This window comes from Hyaena hyaena, unplaced genomic scaffold, assembly GCF_003009895.1.
Source record: "Hyaena hyaena isolate Hyena2069 unplaced genomic scaffold, ASM300989v1 scaffold_113, whole genome shotgun sequence".
NCBI classification, from domain to species: Eukaryota; Metazoa; Chordata; class Mammalia; order Carnivora; family Hyaenidae; genus Hyaena; species Hyaena hyaena.
Window position 1 is genome coordinate 995,238 of NW_024080745.1, and position 16,156 is coordinate 1,011,393.

At 42.4% G+C, this 16,156-nt stretch overlaps 1 protein-coding gene and 1 pseudogene across 3 annotated transcripts in view; both read left to right on the forward strand.

Annotated features, from left to right (window-relative positions):
- The window catches only part of CRADD (CASP2 and RIPK1 domain containing adaptor with death domain), a 180,332-nt gene that overhangs the window by 13,975 nt on the left and 150,201 nt on the right, over positions 1 to 16,156 (forward strand). The window lies entirely within an intron of this gene.
- LOC120234687 lies at positions 11,376 to 11,493 on the forward strand (annotated as a pseudogene).

Consider the following 16,156-nt stretch of genomic DNA (forward strand, 5'->3'; position numbering starts at 1 on the left):
GAGAGAGAGAGAGAGAGAGGGAGAGAGAGAGAGAGAGAGAGAGAGAGAGAGAATCTTAAGTAGGCTCCACATTCAGAGTAGACCCTGACATGGGGCTCGATCCCACGACCCTGGGACCATGAATGGTTACTTACTTTTACATGCATGTAGAATTTGGGCTGGGCCCAGAAGGGGCAGCTCATTTCTGCTCTAGCCAGTGTCAGTTGGAGTGGCTTAACTGGGGCTGGAGGAGCCATTTCCCAGATGTGTTCTCATATTTCTGGTAAACTGTTGCTGCTTGTTAGTCCCTCCCCACATAGGCCTTTCTGGGGGTGGCTGGGGGTTCCTCACAGTATGGTGGTTGAGTTTCAAGAAGCAGGAAGTGGAAGCTGCCAGTTTCTTAAGGCCTGGGCCCAGATGCTGGTCTAGTGTTAACTCTCACTATATTCTGTGGGTAAGCTGTCCTAGAGCCCAGGTTCAATGAGCCAACATAGAAACCTCACATTTTCTTGGGAAGTATGTCAAATCATTCTGGGGCCTTACTGCACTTATCAGATGTAGTGACTTAAAGTATATATATTTATTACCATAAATGGAAATGTAGCTGCCGTACATGAACGTGACTTGTAAATTAATAACAAATATTCTTACTAGTTTAACAAAACGAATGTTTTAAAAAGTGAAAATAGCTCTTTTTTCTCCCCATATATAAAGGCAACATATATTTGTTGCTTAGAAAGCAAAGACTCTAGAAAGATACAAAAACAATGGAAATCATCCATAATCTTATTGCCCAGAGGGAATCATGGTTTATAACAAACAAGTAGTGAAATTCAGTATTTGGGGTTTTACCTTGAGACATTGTTTGAGAAGCTCTCTCTTTTCTGAACTCCAGTTGTTTGACTGGAAAGTTACTATTTACTTGATACTAACACTTATATCTGGAGTTTCTTATGTGATGCCAACTAAAGAATAAAATTCAGAAGATTATATGTGTGTGTGTAAAAAAATGTATTTTTTTCTTCAGAGAGTAAAACTTTCTGAATCAATTTGAAGTAGTCTTTTAAATGATCCTTGAGGCTAGTCACTAGTTGTTTCATTTCAGTTAGCAGAGGGTGGGGGTGGGGTGCGCTGGACTTAAATGACCTTCTCCAGTTACTCTTAAGGAACTATGAGGAATATTCTTCACTCTGTTGTTTCCAGTATTTTTCTGTTTATCTTTCTATGAGTATCCCATTTCAAAGTGTTTCACTAGGATATTATATAACCTGAGTTTTCCCCCCTAGGTCTCCTGTGTGTATGCTTTTAAATATTATGTTTCTAAATCTTTTCTCTTCATTGTTTTTCTCAAGCTGCTCCACTATAGGTGATTAAGTTCTTGCCCGTGGCATTTTAAAATCTATTTATATCCCTCACATTGACTAGATTTGTAAATATGTGAGTGTTCTGGATGGCACATGAGATATTTTCCCCTGTTTGTACTTGGAAAGGCATTCCTAATGACTGTTTTCATTAAATCACGGAGTGTATTTCAAAGAAACTGTTAAAACCTTTGGCGGAATAATCCTATCCCATCCCCCTCCTTATTATCAGAGTAAACACTATAAACCATTGTAGGAGGGGCTGTATAAGTCAGAGGAAAGAGCAGATATGAGAAACTCCAAAACTTTGCTTCCTGCATTATTTCAGGGAGCATTTATTGAATTTCTGTTTGCTAGGAATATGGAAGGTTAGGTACAGAAATGAATGGGGCGCCTGGTGGCTTAGTCGGTAAAGCATCCGACTTTTGCTTAGGTCATGATCTCGCGGTTCGTGGGTTCGAGCCCCGCATCGGGCTCTGTGCTGACTGCCAGCTCAGAGCCTGGAGCTTACTTCAGAGTCTGTGTCTCCCTCTCTCTCTGACCCTCCCCTGCTCACGCTGTCTCTCTCTCTCCTAGAAATAAATAAAAATATTAAAAAAAAAAAGAAATTACTAACGTATGATTCCTGCCCTCAGGTTGCTCCAGATAAATGAGGTGATACATGGAAGGTGCTTAGACTAGAGTCTGGCATCTAGTTAACGTTCAGTGAATGTTAGTTGTTGTCATTATTACCATTAGAGGTAACTGAAGAGTTGTGACAGAGAGAGCTATGTGCAAGGGACAGAATGACTCCACCTAGCCTGTGGTAAGACCGAATTGGGAAAGGCTTTAGAGAGTGTGTATAGTTGAGTGTTGAAGGGGAAGTAGGAGTTCCCTAGGAAGGCAGAGGGGAAGGGCCTTCTAAGCAGAGGTAACAGAAAGTGCCAAGGCATGGAGGCAATGGCTGTACGTTGTATGCACTGAGTGCCTGGGGATGGGGTGGTGTGTTGTGACAGCAGCTAGGGCTGGGGGCTCAGGCCCAGTGCTGCTGCACAGGGGCCTTGAGTGCCATGTCAAGGTTCAATCTGTGATGGAGCACAACTAATGAAATTTGAGAAAGGGATTGACGTGAATAGACTTGCAGTTAGAAAGCCTCCTTTGGTGTCAAATGGACGGGAAGCTGGCCGAAATAGGGGCAAGGAGTCCAGTTAGGAAGTTGTTGGAACAATCTAGATGAAAAATGGTGAGGACTAGGCACTGACATTAAGGATAGAGAAGCGGGGGATGGGTTTAGAGAGATTTAGGAGGAAGGATTATTACATACTTCTTCATGGGGGGGTGGTCCCAAGGGGATATTTTCCCAAGGTGAAAATTGGTTGGGGGAGAGGTGTAAAAAAGCCCCTCAGATATTAAGATTCAGTAGGGCCACAGTCCATAAACAGATAAGCAGTTATCCATGTTGTTAAAATGTCATGGCAGCGATGCTCATAGGGAAAAACTGTCTGAAAAGGCCTAGAGAAGCAATGATGACACTAAAGTTGAGAAGCACGGGGTTAGAAGGACCCAGTGCCTGGTTGAACTGTGGGCTGAGGGAGAAAGAAGACTCCAGCGTGGTTCCTGGGTTTCTGGTTTGGACAGCTAGTCCTGCTCACCAGGAATGGACACCCAGTGTATGCTGGGTGTGCGCGCTCTGCTCCTTGAGTGTGAGCTAATAGTGACTCACATTTATCGAGCACTTATCGTGATCCAGCCCCTTAGTGCCTTACGTTTGTTAATAGTGTGAGGTACAGACTATTATTGTTCCCATTTTTTCATAGGAGGAAGCTGAGACCCAGCCCAGAGCCATAGGCATTTCTTTCTGTGAGAATGCGGGGTGAGTGTCTGGAGATATTGGGTCTAGGCCCTGGATGAAGTCATGCTCTTACCTTTATCTGCTTTGTGATGGCAGCTAGATTATTTTGTTTTTATTTTTTCCTCTACATTTTAATTCATGTGTACAACAGAGCTGCCTCTACTCTTCTCTAAGAGTAGTTGTTGAAGTTAGATGAGAGGGTATACGAACGAATCTTTCAAAACATAAGGTGCTGTGTAAATGTAGGTGGTGTTTTTCGTGTTAGCTAGTGCCCCACGGGTCGTCGGTAAATGCCATTTTTCTCCTTTGCCTCACTTCTCTCCTTTCCACTCTGTTCTAGCAGCTCCCAGAAGGCTGGAAGAACAGAATGAGACTCTCCCCCACCCTCAGCCCCCCAGCACTGGTGTTGCAACTGCCGCTATGTCGTCTGACCCCTCCTCCCTTACCGGGCCCAGAAGATGACTCAGGCAGCTTTTATTTCCTGGGGTTTTCACGAATGTCCTCCCATCTGAACACAGCGATCCACTTCTCGAGCTGTGGTCCTTGCACTTCTGCTCCTTGCAGCTGTTTTCCCAGAGGTCACCAGGGACCTTTGGTTAAGTCCACTGGCGTTTTTCAGGTTGCCACTTGCTGTCTTGGCAGCATCTGACATTGGGGGCTCCTCTCTCTTTCATTCTCGGTGTTGCCCCCTTCCTGGGTCCTGTTTTTCCTCCTGTCCCCCCATTTACTATTCCTCAGCTTCTCCCTGCTCTGTTTGCCTCTTAAATGCTTCTCTTCCCTGGAGTTCTGTTAAATTCTTGTCTTCTCACTGGCACGGTTCTCCTCGGGCGGAGCCCATCTGCGCCCCTGGACCCCTGGCTTGATGACCACCTCAACGAGAGCTCTTCTGTATCACTGTCTCTAGGCCCAGTAGCCAGCTGCCCTCAGTCCTCCACCTGAACACGACACGGCCAAGGGCGGGCCTCCCGTCTCTCACATAAGACTTCCTCTTCCTCGGTCATGGTTTTTTTCTCCCGTTCAAAAATATATTCCTGTTCGAGTAATCAGAAGAACGTGGTGGTATTTTTTTGTTTGGTTTGGTGTTTTGGAAGCACTTGGCCTAGATGTCACCTCTTTCTTGAAGCTCTGTGCACCCCTTCCATGGCTGGCTGAGAACCCCCTCCTCTGTGTTTCCAAAGCACCAGGGGAATATTTCTCTTATGGCACATCCATACTGTGTTAGAAAATTTTGTCCTCGAGTAGACTGTGAGTTCATCGAAGGCAAGAACTGAGTTTTTCATCCTTGTAGACTCAGAACGTAGCATGTTGCAAAATACTTACTGGGACCAATAAATGTTGGTTGAGTGTATGCATTTGTGGTAGCCTCTCTCTTGCTCCCCTCACCTTCCTCTTCATCTCCGGGCATCATAACTGTTTATATTCTTTAGTTCATGTTGCCGTAATAAAATATCCAGACTAGGTAGCTTTAAACAACCAACATTTATTCTCTAACAGTCCCAGAGGCTAAAAGACCCAGGTCAAGTTGTCAGCAGGCTTGGTTTCTTCAGAGGCCCCATTGGCTTCGCTGCGTCTACCCTCAGTGTGTGTGTGTGTGTGTGTGTGTGTGTGTGCAGTGTCCCCCACACGTCTCCCCCCCCCCCCCATCCCCCCCCCCCCCCCCCCCCCGTCCTTGTGTCCTAATTTCCTTCCCTTATAAGGATATCACTCATATTGGATTAGGGCCACCCTAATAGCCTCATTTAAACTTAATTACTTCTTTAAAGACTCCCAATACAGTCGCATTCCTAAGTACTGGGGCTGGGGCTTCAACAGAAGACTTTTGGGAAGGAAACAATTCAGCCCATGACATTATTATTGCTTTTTTAACTTTATCTTATTTGTCAGCCTTCCTCCGTAGTCAGCAGATAATAACCCTTTAGTTCTTGATCCTCCATGAAAGTGATTCTTTGGCATTTCTTAGAGGTTGCTATTTAATGTTTGCTGGGTGCCAGGCTTTAGGCATTCATTTTACAAAACTTAAAACAGTTTGTTCTGGTCTCTGTGCCATGCAGTTTTTAACCTGCCTGGTTATTAAACCATTTTATCAGCATTATTTTTAACTGTTGTAACAATGAAATCTCACATGTGGGTGTGTTTTTTACCTTCTCACTGGTGAAAGTTCCTCTCATGGAGGTATAGATTAGGTATAGGAGTGGGTGCAGCCATTAGAACCTCTGAAGTCCATCTCTGCCCAGGGCCAAATTATATTAAAGATGAAGGAAATTCTGGGGTGCCTGGGTGGCTCAGTCGGTTGAGTGTCCAACTCTTGATTTTGGCTCAGGTCATGATCCCAGGGTCGTGGGATCGAGGCCTGCATTGGACTCCATGCTGAATATGGAGCCAGGTTTTAAGATTCTCTCTCTCTCTCTCTCTCTACCTCTCTCCCTCCCTCCCTCTCTCTCTCTCAAAAAAAAAAAAAAAAAGGATGAGGGAAATTCTAAGACTGAAGACTTGAGGCTTTCACAATTGGCCCCCTTGAACTAATATTCCTAAGTACAGTTGCACAAGATAAAAGCAAAATGAAAATCACCCTCTCCAACAGGCACATACCCCACCAGACTTGTAAGGACAAACTGTCCTTGCCTGCTAAGAGAATAATTTTGTACACATAGTAATCTCAGTTCTTAAATTCTGGGCTGCTTGGTTAATCTGCATTTTTATGATGTTTAGCTTTCTCACAGTTTAATCTATAGCCCCTATCCTGGGCTACTCATTAGCTGACTTCCCTTTCATCCCTTCATTTCCCACAGATGCCCTAGAAACTTGGCATCCTGCTTCTTTTTTTCTACCCTCTCCCCACACCCTCAAGCTTTCACCTTTTTTACTTGGGTTTCTCAACCCTTAGGCTGCAGTTTCCTGACTTCTCGTGGCATCCCTTCTTCCTTCTCTATTCACATTCTCTTCTTCCTTTCCCAGTAACCTTCTTTTAGAAGCAAGCTGAAGTTTCCAAGCTAATTTTGACTTTTTGCTACCACCTTGCCTTTGATATAAAGCAGAGACTGGCAACCTATGGCCAAGTCCCTGTGGTCCCTGTCCAGTCCACTACCCTGCCTTTGTGTGGCCTGTGAGCTTAGAATGGTCTTTGCCTTTTCAAAGGGCTGAAACAAAAAAACAACACAAAAGAATATTTCATGACATGTGAGAATTATAGGAGATTCAAATTTTAGTGTCTATAAATAAAGTTTTATTGGAACACAAGCCATTCTTATTTGCTTATATGTTGTCTGTGTCTCTTTCACATATACTGGCAGAGTTCAGTAGTTGCAGTAGAGAATTTTTGGCCCACAAAGTCCAAAAAATATTTACCATTTGCACCTTCACAGAGAAGGTCTGCGCCACACTTCGTATAAAGAGTTAGACAAGCCAGAAAATAGCTTTGCATGGCAGGAATCAGTTTTGTTTACCTTTCTTCTCTTGGTGCTTACCAGAATGCTGGATTAAAGCTAATGTTTGGTTCTAAAATTGTTTTGAGAGTCAAAAGTGGAGAGGCTCTTCTTCAGGGCAAACTTTTCCTGTGAAAGCATGTCATTATCTTTGCCATTTCTTTTGAATTAAATTTTGCCAGAAGTGATTCATCATACCAGGGCCATTGAACCTTTTCTTTCATTTCTAAAATTGTACGTAAGAGAAAAAGAATTAGGTAAACCAAACAGATAAAACTCCTTTGTACTCTGCACATTCACACGAGGATTTAATTTCAGCTTATCCCGTATACTTACTCATGGTTTAGTCCCAAAATGAAGTATTGGGGTGATGAGATAATGTTAGCATTTGAGTGCTAACCACAAAAAGAGTTAAGCAAGGTTTGCCGTCATGAGCATTTGGCTTTTGTTCTCATCTGTCATATATTTTGTATATTTTTCACAACCCCCTATCTTGTCTTTGTTTTCACCTCCTTTGAAGGGAATCATTTACCACTGAAACTCAAACCTCAGGACAAGTAATGCCAAGCAAGGGTAAGAAATTTCTTCCCATTCCCGTGACAGCCATTGTGCTATTTCTGTCTGTTATTTAGAAGTGTGGCTATATGAGGTTTCTCAATCCCCTAAGGCATTTGTTAACAATGCATTTTGAGTGGTCACAGAGTGCTGTGGGCTCTAAAAGGCGTCAAAGTGATTACATCAGAAATAGAAGGCCCTTTAAAGAGTTTGTAGTCTTGATGGCAAGACAGGGGCAACATGCTTGTCAATTTCTTAACAGCGGCCTACTGAGAATGGAGTTTCACCAGAGCCTGAAGCAGGACAGAGTGATCTTAGCGGGGAGGAGGGTAAAGCAGGGAATGCTTCTAGGGCAGCTCTGGGTCGCAAGGAAAGTAGTCATGATTATAGGGAAGAAGCCAGTCCACAGTAGATGCTGAGTACTTCCTCCAAGATACTTTCCCAAGATGCTTTGCTGGAACATTAAACCTATCATGTTCCAATGGAATGACCTTTCCTCAGCTTCTCTTCTTGCCTTTAGTAGTGTCGTCAGTGCCATTTTGTTTTCTGAATTATATACCTGCCCTTTTTACAAAGTAGGTCCTTGAATGAGTGAGTTCTGTGAGGGGAAGGATAGCAAATAGGTTGGTTGGCTCAAATGAAGAATTGATGTTTTTAGAGAAAGAGAGAGAGGCGGGTAAGAGAGAGATGAGCTGATGGATATTCTTAATGTCTAGGCATTGGTTTGGGCTTGAGAGGGTGGGATGTGGGGGTCGAGCCTTGAATGTGAGGAAACTGGCCTAGGGAGAGAGACCATCACTCCATCTGCCATCTTCTGGGGCTGATTTATCTGCCCCATACCTTCCAGATTTCCCCAGATTTTAGCTAAGATAGAGACTTGCAGTCTGTTTTTCATTTTAACTCAACAAAGTTGGCTTTAGGTTGGTGCTGTTAGGTCTGATAGTGATGGGCTTTGGCGGGGGGTGGGGGGGGGGGACTGAGAATCCCACATCCCGGGTGGTAGCTGACTGTGGTTCTGCACGACATGGCGCTCGCTCAACCTTGCAGTTGCCCTTGTGAGAAGGAAGTGTCTCAACCTGTTCTTTGATGCTTTTCAGGGTCACACTGTGCCACCACCTGGAAACTTTATCTCCATTTCTCCCATCTTCTCTCCACCCTGCACAAAAGCAAACAACCAAGCCAACCCCCTACAACTCTTTCCAGGCAAATTCACCTTATAGGTGCTGTGGTGAGCCTGTGGATGGGGGCACAGTGGTCTTTTGGCACTGTTGATAGCAGCGGCCCTGGATAAGTGAGGTAAAAGCACCCACCCTGAGGGCACTGTTTTCCCACACTCTGGGCCATTCACATTTGATAAGCTCCATTCTGATTCATTTCACAAATGACTTAAATCATTTATGTTGTTTTGTGCCATTCACTTGGGAAATGAAAACAGACATAAAATAGACATTTTAATTGTTTTAGGATGAGTGTTTCTTTGCACCTACTGTAGACTTGCAGGACCAGCCAAAGGTAGATTTTGGCTCCAAGGCTGCTGACTGCATGGTTGCTGATTGCATGCTGCTGTGTTCTTGGCAGAAGTGAACACAGCCAAAGATTATTAGTATGTTCAAAAGGGGCAAAAAGGCAGTTTCTCTTTAGAAAGCAAGAAGACAGGTGTCAATCAGGTATTGCTTCCCCCCCTCCCCCCCGCCTTCCTTAAGGTCCTTTTAATACAAAGAAGTTTTGAGTAAAAAATGTGGTATACTCAAAAGAATGAGAAATCAGTTGGTCTAGGCTTAGATATTGGCTGTTTCCCACTGCTTCTGTGTCCTTGGACAAGATTTTTTTAAAAATGACTACTTACTTTGAAATGATTTAAGACCAGAAGTTCCAGAAGTAGTGCAGAGTTTTCTTAGGGATCTTTCACTCAGTTTTCCCCAACCAAAAGTATCTTCTATATAACCATAATGCATTGTCAAAAGCAGGACACTGACATTGGTACTATTAACTTAAATATAGACCTTACTGGGATAGCCTTAATATGTACTTCCTGTGTGTGTGTGTGTATGTGTGTGTGTATGTGTGTGTGTATGTGTGTGCGTGTGCATGTGTGTGTTAATTCTATGAAATTCTATCACATGTAGATTTGTGTATGTTTTTGATTTTCAATGCATACTTACCTTGAAATTATTCTGAGTTTTTGTGTAAATAGTAATGGCAAAATAGAAAAACTGGAAATTATTTAATCTGGAAATCTCAATTTAATACTCTTAATTAAAAGACTTCTGGATTAGGATGTAGAAGGTCAGTTTCTAATCCCAACTGTCCACCTGGGGAAGAAATGAGGGAGCGAACCCAGACGGAAATATTGATTTCTCGTGGTTCCAGCTTAAAACCTGGCAATCATCATCCTTGCTTTCATCTTCTGCTGCACCAACCCTCCTCCCCAACATCTGTTCCATTATCCAACCTTCTAGAATGTTCTTCAGATATGTCTACTTATCTCCATCCCTTGCCAGGAGAATTGCAGTAGCTTCTACACATATGGGAGTACCGTTCATTTTCCACACAGCAGCGTGTAACTCCTCTGAGCAAACCCTCTCGCGGTGGTTTTCCATTGTACTGAGATGCAGTGTGAACCCCTTATCAGAGCCCATGAGGCCCTTGTGATTGGAAAGCTGCTCCGGTCTCATCTGTGTTCTCCCTCACCGTGTTCCAGCCACACAGGTCTCCTGGCGGCTGCTCCCGGTGCCCAGGGCAGTTTCTGCCGAGGCCTTTGTTCTAGCTGTTCCTTCCTCCAGTGTGCCCTGCTCCTCCTCCTGTCATGATTAGCCCCTTCTGGTAATTGAGGTGTCAGGCCCCTTCAGCAAGGCCTACCCGGCCAGTCCAGATTAGAGCCCTCGTAAGTCACCTTCTATCATGTCATCCTATTTTCTCTCCTTTGTAACTTTTAACATGATCTGAATCTGGATTGAATTTGTTTTTACTTGACCAGTGAGTTACCCTTCCTTAGACTGGAAGGAAGCTCCTTGAGAAGTAGGGCTGCTGCTCTTTGTCCCCGGTGCCCAGGACAGCCCCTGCCCTGTAGGACAGTGCCTGCCCCCTCAGTAACTAGTTTTTGAGTAGCTGCATCCATGGACCAGGTAATCAGAGAGATTCTTGAAACTGAAAAAATACTTGATTGAATAAAAGAATTTGATGTTTAAAATTATTAAATTTTTCTGTATTTGGGACTCTGAGGAAAGTCAGAAGCATCATGATCCAATTCTTATATACTATAGATTCCCTTTTGTGTGCCTATGTATTAATAACAGGTCTTTTTCTGAGTCAGGACCATTTGAGGTAGAAAATGTAAATCCTCTATACCCTGGTGACAGGCTCCTGTCTGCCTGAACATGTCAGGCCATGTTAGTGATTTGAAGAAGTAAATTTGAAATGTACTCATTTCCCCCATCGTGGTGCTTTGGCATTAGAGAAGACCATTGAGCAGGTTTTAGTTCTCTTGGTAATAAATAAGGTGCAAGAAACTTAGTATCATGTGGTTTGGCATTTAGCCAAACTTGCTTTCATTATTAGCTTAAACACCTTCCCTTTCTTTTGATTTTCACATGTAAGTAATGGCTCCTGAGGCTGGAAGACACAGAGCTGCTAATGTTCTCACTGAAATGAAAAGACCATGATTTATGTTCTCTGCTACATTTCTTAAATTCCTGGTTAACTTTCATTTTATTGATAGTGAGAGCCACATAGCCAAAATGTCACTGTGTTTGCTTTTGATGGTGTTACCAGCTACTTGTGCCTTTTAAGCAGTTTTAGAAATGTTATGCAGTGTGGGAATGTAAATACATGTGTTTTTAGACATGTGTTATGCTGACTTAATGATTTACTGCTGCTGAAGGAATGATTTCTGTGTGAAGGAAATCATTAGTCTTTCATTAAGTATTTTTATCAGAGGTTAGTGTGTTTTCTCTAATTAAATTCTGGAGTTCTCTTTTGAAAAATGTATGTACCCAGATAGCTGCTAGTGCTATAAATGTTGACATTTAGTTCCTTTTGTTATGATTTTATTGTTGTTATTGATAATGAATTATTTTTCAAGCAAATACACGTGCTTAGAAATCTGGAAGGTGATATTTTCTGTTAAAAGCATTTTGCCATTTTCATATTGTTATTTATACCTCTAGCTTGTAGGGTGTTTTCTTAAGAACTTACTTTCTTCTGTTGATTTTTAAAAATGGCATACCGAGCTTTGTGCAGTGGTAGTATCGTAGCCAGTAAGGTTTATCCAAGGCGTGATTATTGCTAATTAAAAATGGCATACCAGTGGTGAGTGTGAGTTCATATTATGAAAACTGTGAGTGGTGGAATATGATTAGACACACTATAAGGTAGTAGTTTATGTGAAAAATTGATGCTCTAAAGCATTTACTACCAAAATTTGTTCTCTTCGCATTACCCCTGCTCCCTACCCTTGGCGCCACATAATGGCTCTGTATTGTGTGTATTTTTTTTTTTTTTTGAAGAGCCAAACATGATTTGAAGAAGGTAGTGGGGGGTAGGAAGAGGAGGAGGGTATAAAACGAGCGGGCTGCTTTCCCAGAAGCCTCTCACATGTAGGATCTGAAATGGCTGTTGTTGGGGAAAACTGATATTCATACTGATGGGGCTAAAAATGCCTGCCCATTTTGAGGAGCTTTTGTTTTCATAATAGAACTTCTTTGTACAGAAAAAAGGATGGTCTGAAGGAGAAGGACCATTTACAGTTGAGTGTTTTCCATTCTGGTAGCGTCTGAGAATAATTTTCAGAAATTCCTAGTATTGCATGTAATCATTGTTTAGCAGTTGGTTCTTTTTATTTTTATGATAGAATTGTGCGTTTAATTTCTGTTTTAAGTCCCACCCATGTTTTTAAGTAGTATAATACAGTTGATCCTTGAACAACGTGAGGGTTAGTGGTGCCGACCCTCCGTGCAGTCAAAAATCCGCAAATAACTTTTGACTTCTCCAAAGTTACCTGCTAATTAGCCGATTGTCGACTGGAAGCCTTGCCAATCACATAAACAGTCAATTAACACGTAGTTTGTATTTTTATTTACAATATACTGTCTCCTTACAATAAGGTAAGCTAGAGAAAGGAAAGTGTTATTAAGAAAATCATAAGGAAAAGAAAATACATTTACCGTACTGTACTGTATTTACTGAAAAAACCCATGTGTAAGTGGATCCACGTAGTTCAAATCCACGCTGTTCAAGGGTCAACTCTAAATTGTTTTCTTACACTCTAAGTTGTTTTCTTACCTGTTGGTTGACTGAGTGAAAATATGTATAATTTGGCCAATAGCATTAATTCTGCGACCTGTATAATCCAAATGGATGCTGTGGCTTTTACAATGGATGTCTTTCAGGTGACTTTTGTTGGCCTGCAATTTTAGTGGTACGATTGATTCAGAGTAGTCATTCAAAATCACCTAATTTGTCTTCCTCATGTCTATGGGTCAGATCTCTGGGAAGAGCAGTTTGTTGGACAAAGGACAAATCTTATCATTTTTATAAATGATTGGAGGGGAGGCTCTTTTGGGAGTAGTGATGTTCTATGATTTTTTTTTAAATTAAAAAACTAGTGTGTAGCAGACTGCCCTCAAATATGGCAGATTCAAAGAACCATTTTACTGCGTGGGTTAAGAACTTAGGAAAGACTCAGCTTTGTGGTTTGTTTTTGATCCACAAGATGTCAGTTGAAGTGGCCGGGGCTGGAAGAGCCACTTCTAAGATCACTTCTTTACTCCTATGTCTGGGCTGGTGTGGTCGACTGTTGATGCTGGCTCTTGGCAGGGCACTTCGCTGTGGCTGTTGGTTTGAGCACCAACACATCGTCTCTTCATGGTGCTTGGGGGTTACTCACAGCTGAGCAGCTAGGTTTCTGGATGGAGTGTCTCCAAAAGATGTGGGCAGAAACTTTAAGGCTCAAGGCTTCTTGTGACCTAGCCCCATGAGTCCTAGAACACTAATTCTCCCACATTTTATTGGTCAGATAAGTCCCTAAGACCAACCCAGACTCCAGGTGAGGGGGAATTATCCTCCGCCTTTCATTAAGAGAAGCAGCAAAGAATTCGAGGCCATCTTTAATCGCTGGTGTGGGGATCATATCAGGATAGCATTTACTTAATAGCAATTTATGCCTCTCCTGAAGTTCAAATGGCTTAAAGTACAAATGCTAATAAGTAGTTCCACTTAAGGGGACCCCATTCCAAGTGGTAGAGGCTTCATTTAAATAAAAACTCTGGTGTGATTCATCCCAGTCATTTAATGGATGACTGTAATCTCAAAATATCTAGGAAGATGTCAGTCCTCTGAGTCATAGCGCAAACCAGTTTGTCAAAAGAGTTCAAAGGAAACATAGATCTTACAGCTGGAAAGGACTCCAAGGGATTACATCATCATTATCACCTTCCAAAAAGATTTATTGGGCACCATGTAGGTGCCAAGCCCTGGAAATGCTGAGGAGAATCTGATACAGTTCTTGTCCTTGAGGCATAGTTGAGGAAATAGGATTGATACATTAGAGATGAACAGAAATCCACTGAATATAGACTGGGCGACAAATAAAAGGACAGGTGATACATGCACAGGAAGGAGAAGTGATCAGTAGAGGCTTGCTGGGGCTGGGGTAGGGCTGGGAAAGAGCATAAACAGATAGGCTTCCCATTACACGGAAAACAAAATCCAAAGTGTGGGTCATTACCTATAAGTCCCTATGTGAACTGGATCCCTGCTTTCTCTCTGATCTCCTTTTTCACCTCTTTTCCTCACTCACTAGCCTCCTTCCTTGAATATTGCAGACATTTCAGGACCTTTGCGTTTTCTCATTCCTCTGCCTGGAATGTTCTTTCCCCACATGGTCCCATGGCTTGCTTTCTGACTCAGTCACATCTCTGGTCAAATATGCACTCTTCAAGCTTTCTCTGTTCACCCACCCTATCTACTTCCTATCCTTCATCACTGTTTATCTTCCTGAAGTCGGGGCCATTTTCTGCCTTGTTCATTATTGTATCCTCAGCACCTAGAACAGTGCCTGACAAATAGTTCGTGCCTGATAAAAAGTTGGTTGAATGAATGAACGAGTAAGCAAATGTAAAACTTGAGACAGGGAAGGATTTAGCAAGTGGAAAGCAGATGGTATTGTTGGCTGCCTGCAAGGTAGAGTGAAAGAGAAGCAAAAGTATACATGATAGATTTATAGATCATTTGTTTTAACACCCTGACATCAGGGGTCTTCATTTTACAACTTTGGGTCCTTCAGACCCCCCCCCCCCGCCCTCTTCACAGCTTCATGTGGTAAACACATAATAGGGCTTGCACAGAGAGTAATTCACTTGGACTAGAATAGCTGTGTCATGCTAGGTCTCAGCTGTCAGAGAACTTGCATTCCTGAAAATACTCTGTACTACAGTGCTTCTTTGTCTTTGCTCTTGTTGATACTTTTGTCTGGAGTATCCTTCTTCTTTTTTTTTTTTTTTTTAATGTTTTATTTATTTCTAGGAGAGAGAGAGAGAGACAGCGTGAGCAGGGGAGGGTCAGAGAGAGAGGGAGTCACAGACTGAAACAGGCTCCAGGCTCTGAGCTGGCAGTCAGCACAGAGCCCGACGCGGGGCTCGAACCCACGAACCGCGAGATCATGACCTAAGCGAAAGTCGGACGCTTAACCGACTAAGCCATCCAGGTGCCCCTGGAGTATCCTTCTTTTTGTCTTGACCTATTGAAATCCCACATGAATGACCGCTTTCCTCCATTGAACTTATTAGTTATGTGATTTGATTATCAAATAAGCACATTCTGCTTCAACTGGAAATATTTATGTACATGTAGTTCTTCCACTTAAATATAAACTCTTAGAGAGCAGAGCCTGGATCTAGTTTATCTTTTATTTTCCAGTACAGTACATAAGAGATTCATGTTAAATTTACTTCAATATGAGAAATTAGAGTACTTTAGCTTCTAATGTAAAACAAATACATATGCCTAGAAGTCAGAAATGGCAGTGCGAAATTCCCCAGGAAACTAAACAATAATAAAGTAACTTCATTCATGGGCTTTTCTGGTTGATTTGATCTGTTTAGCTTCCTTGGATGACATTGATGAATTGCACAGGGCTTGTAGAATCAGCAACTCACACTTTCTTATATCAGTTAACTATAGCTGCATAGCATACTGCCCTAAAATATAGTGGCTTAAAACAATAATAGCTTATTTCTCACAATTTTGTAAGTTGGCTATGCTCAGCTGAGTGGTTCTTTTGCTCTACGTGATGTCACTTAGCATCACTAATGCAGCAGATGCTTTCAGTTTCAGAGCTTGGCTGGGGCTGGAATGTCCAAGAAAGCGTCACTCACATGTCTTGTGTTGGTTGTAGATGGGACATCTTTGTTCTCCATTAAGGCCTCATTTCTCCTGGTATCTAGTCCAGTCTCTTTTATAGCATGGTCACTGGATTCCAAGTGTGTGAATATGGAAACCGTTCTTGAGGTCTAGATCTGGAATTGGCATAGCATCACTTCCACCATATTTTATTGGTCAAAGTGAGTCACGGGGCTAGCCCAAATTCAGAGGGAGGGGAAGTAAACTCCACCTCTTGGTGGGTTGGGTGACATGCATGTAATAGGGATGTGAACAGTTATTAGTGGCAATGTTTGCAGATAGTACATGCCAGCATGCTTAGATATTTAGTAGTACTCTCTTTCAATGCAAAGTGGAACATTATTAGTGAAGTTACAGGTCTTTGATTAGTATTTGAACCCCTTGTTTTGCATTGTGAATTGTTTATAGAGAGAAGTGCTGTGAGCATTTTGGACTGAATTGAGCAGCAGCTGAAGATCATTGATTGTTGCAGACTATGAGTCTGGAGTTCTCTCTTGCCCTACAAGAGAGTGGATGCAGAAGTGATTATGAGAGAGGCTAATGTCAGAGAGGAGATAAAAGGTCTAATCAGGGGTTTTGTCTCCATATTTATTGACCTCACAAGACAGTAC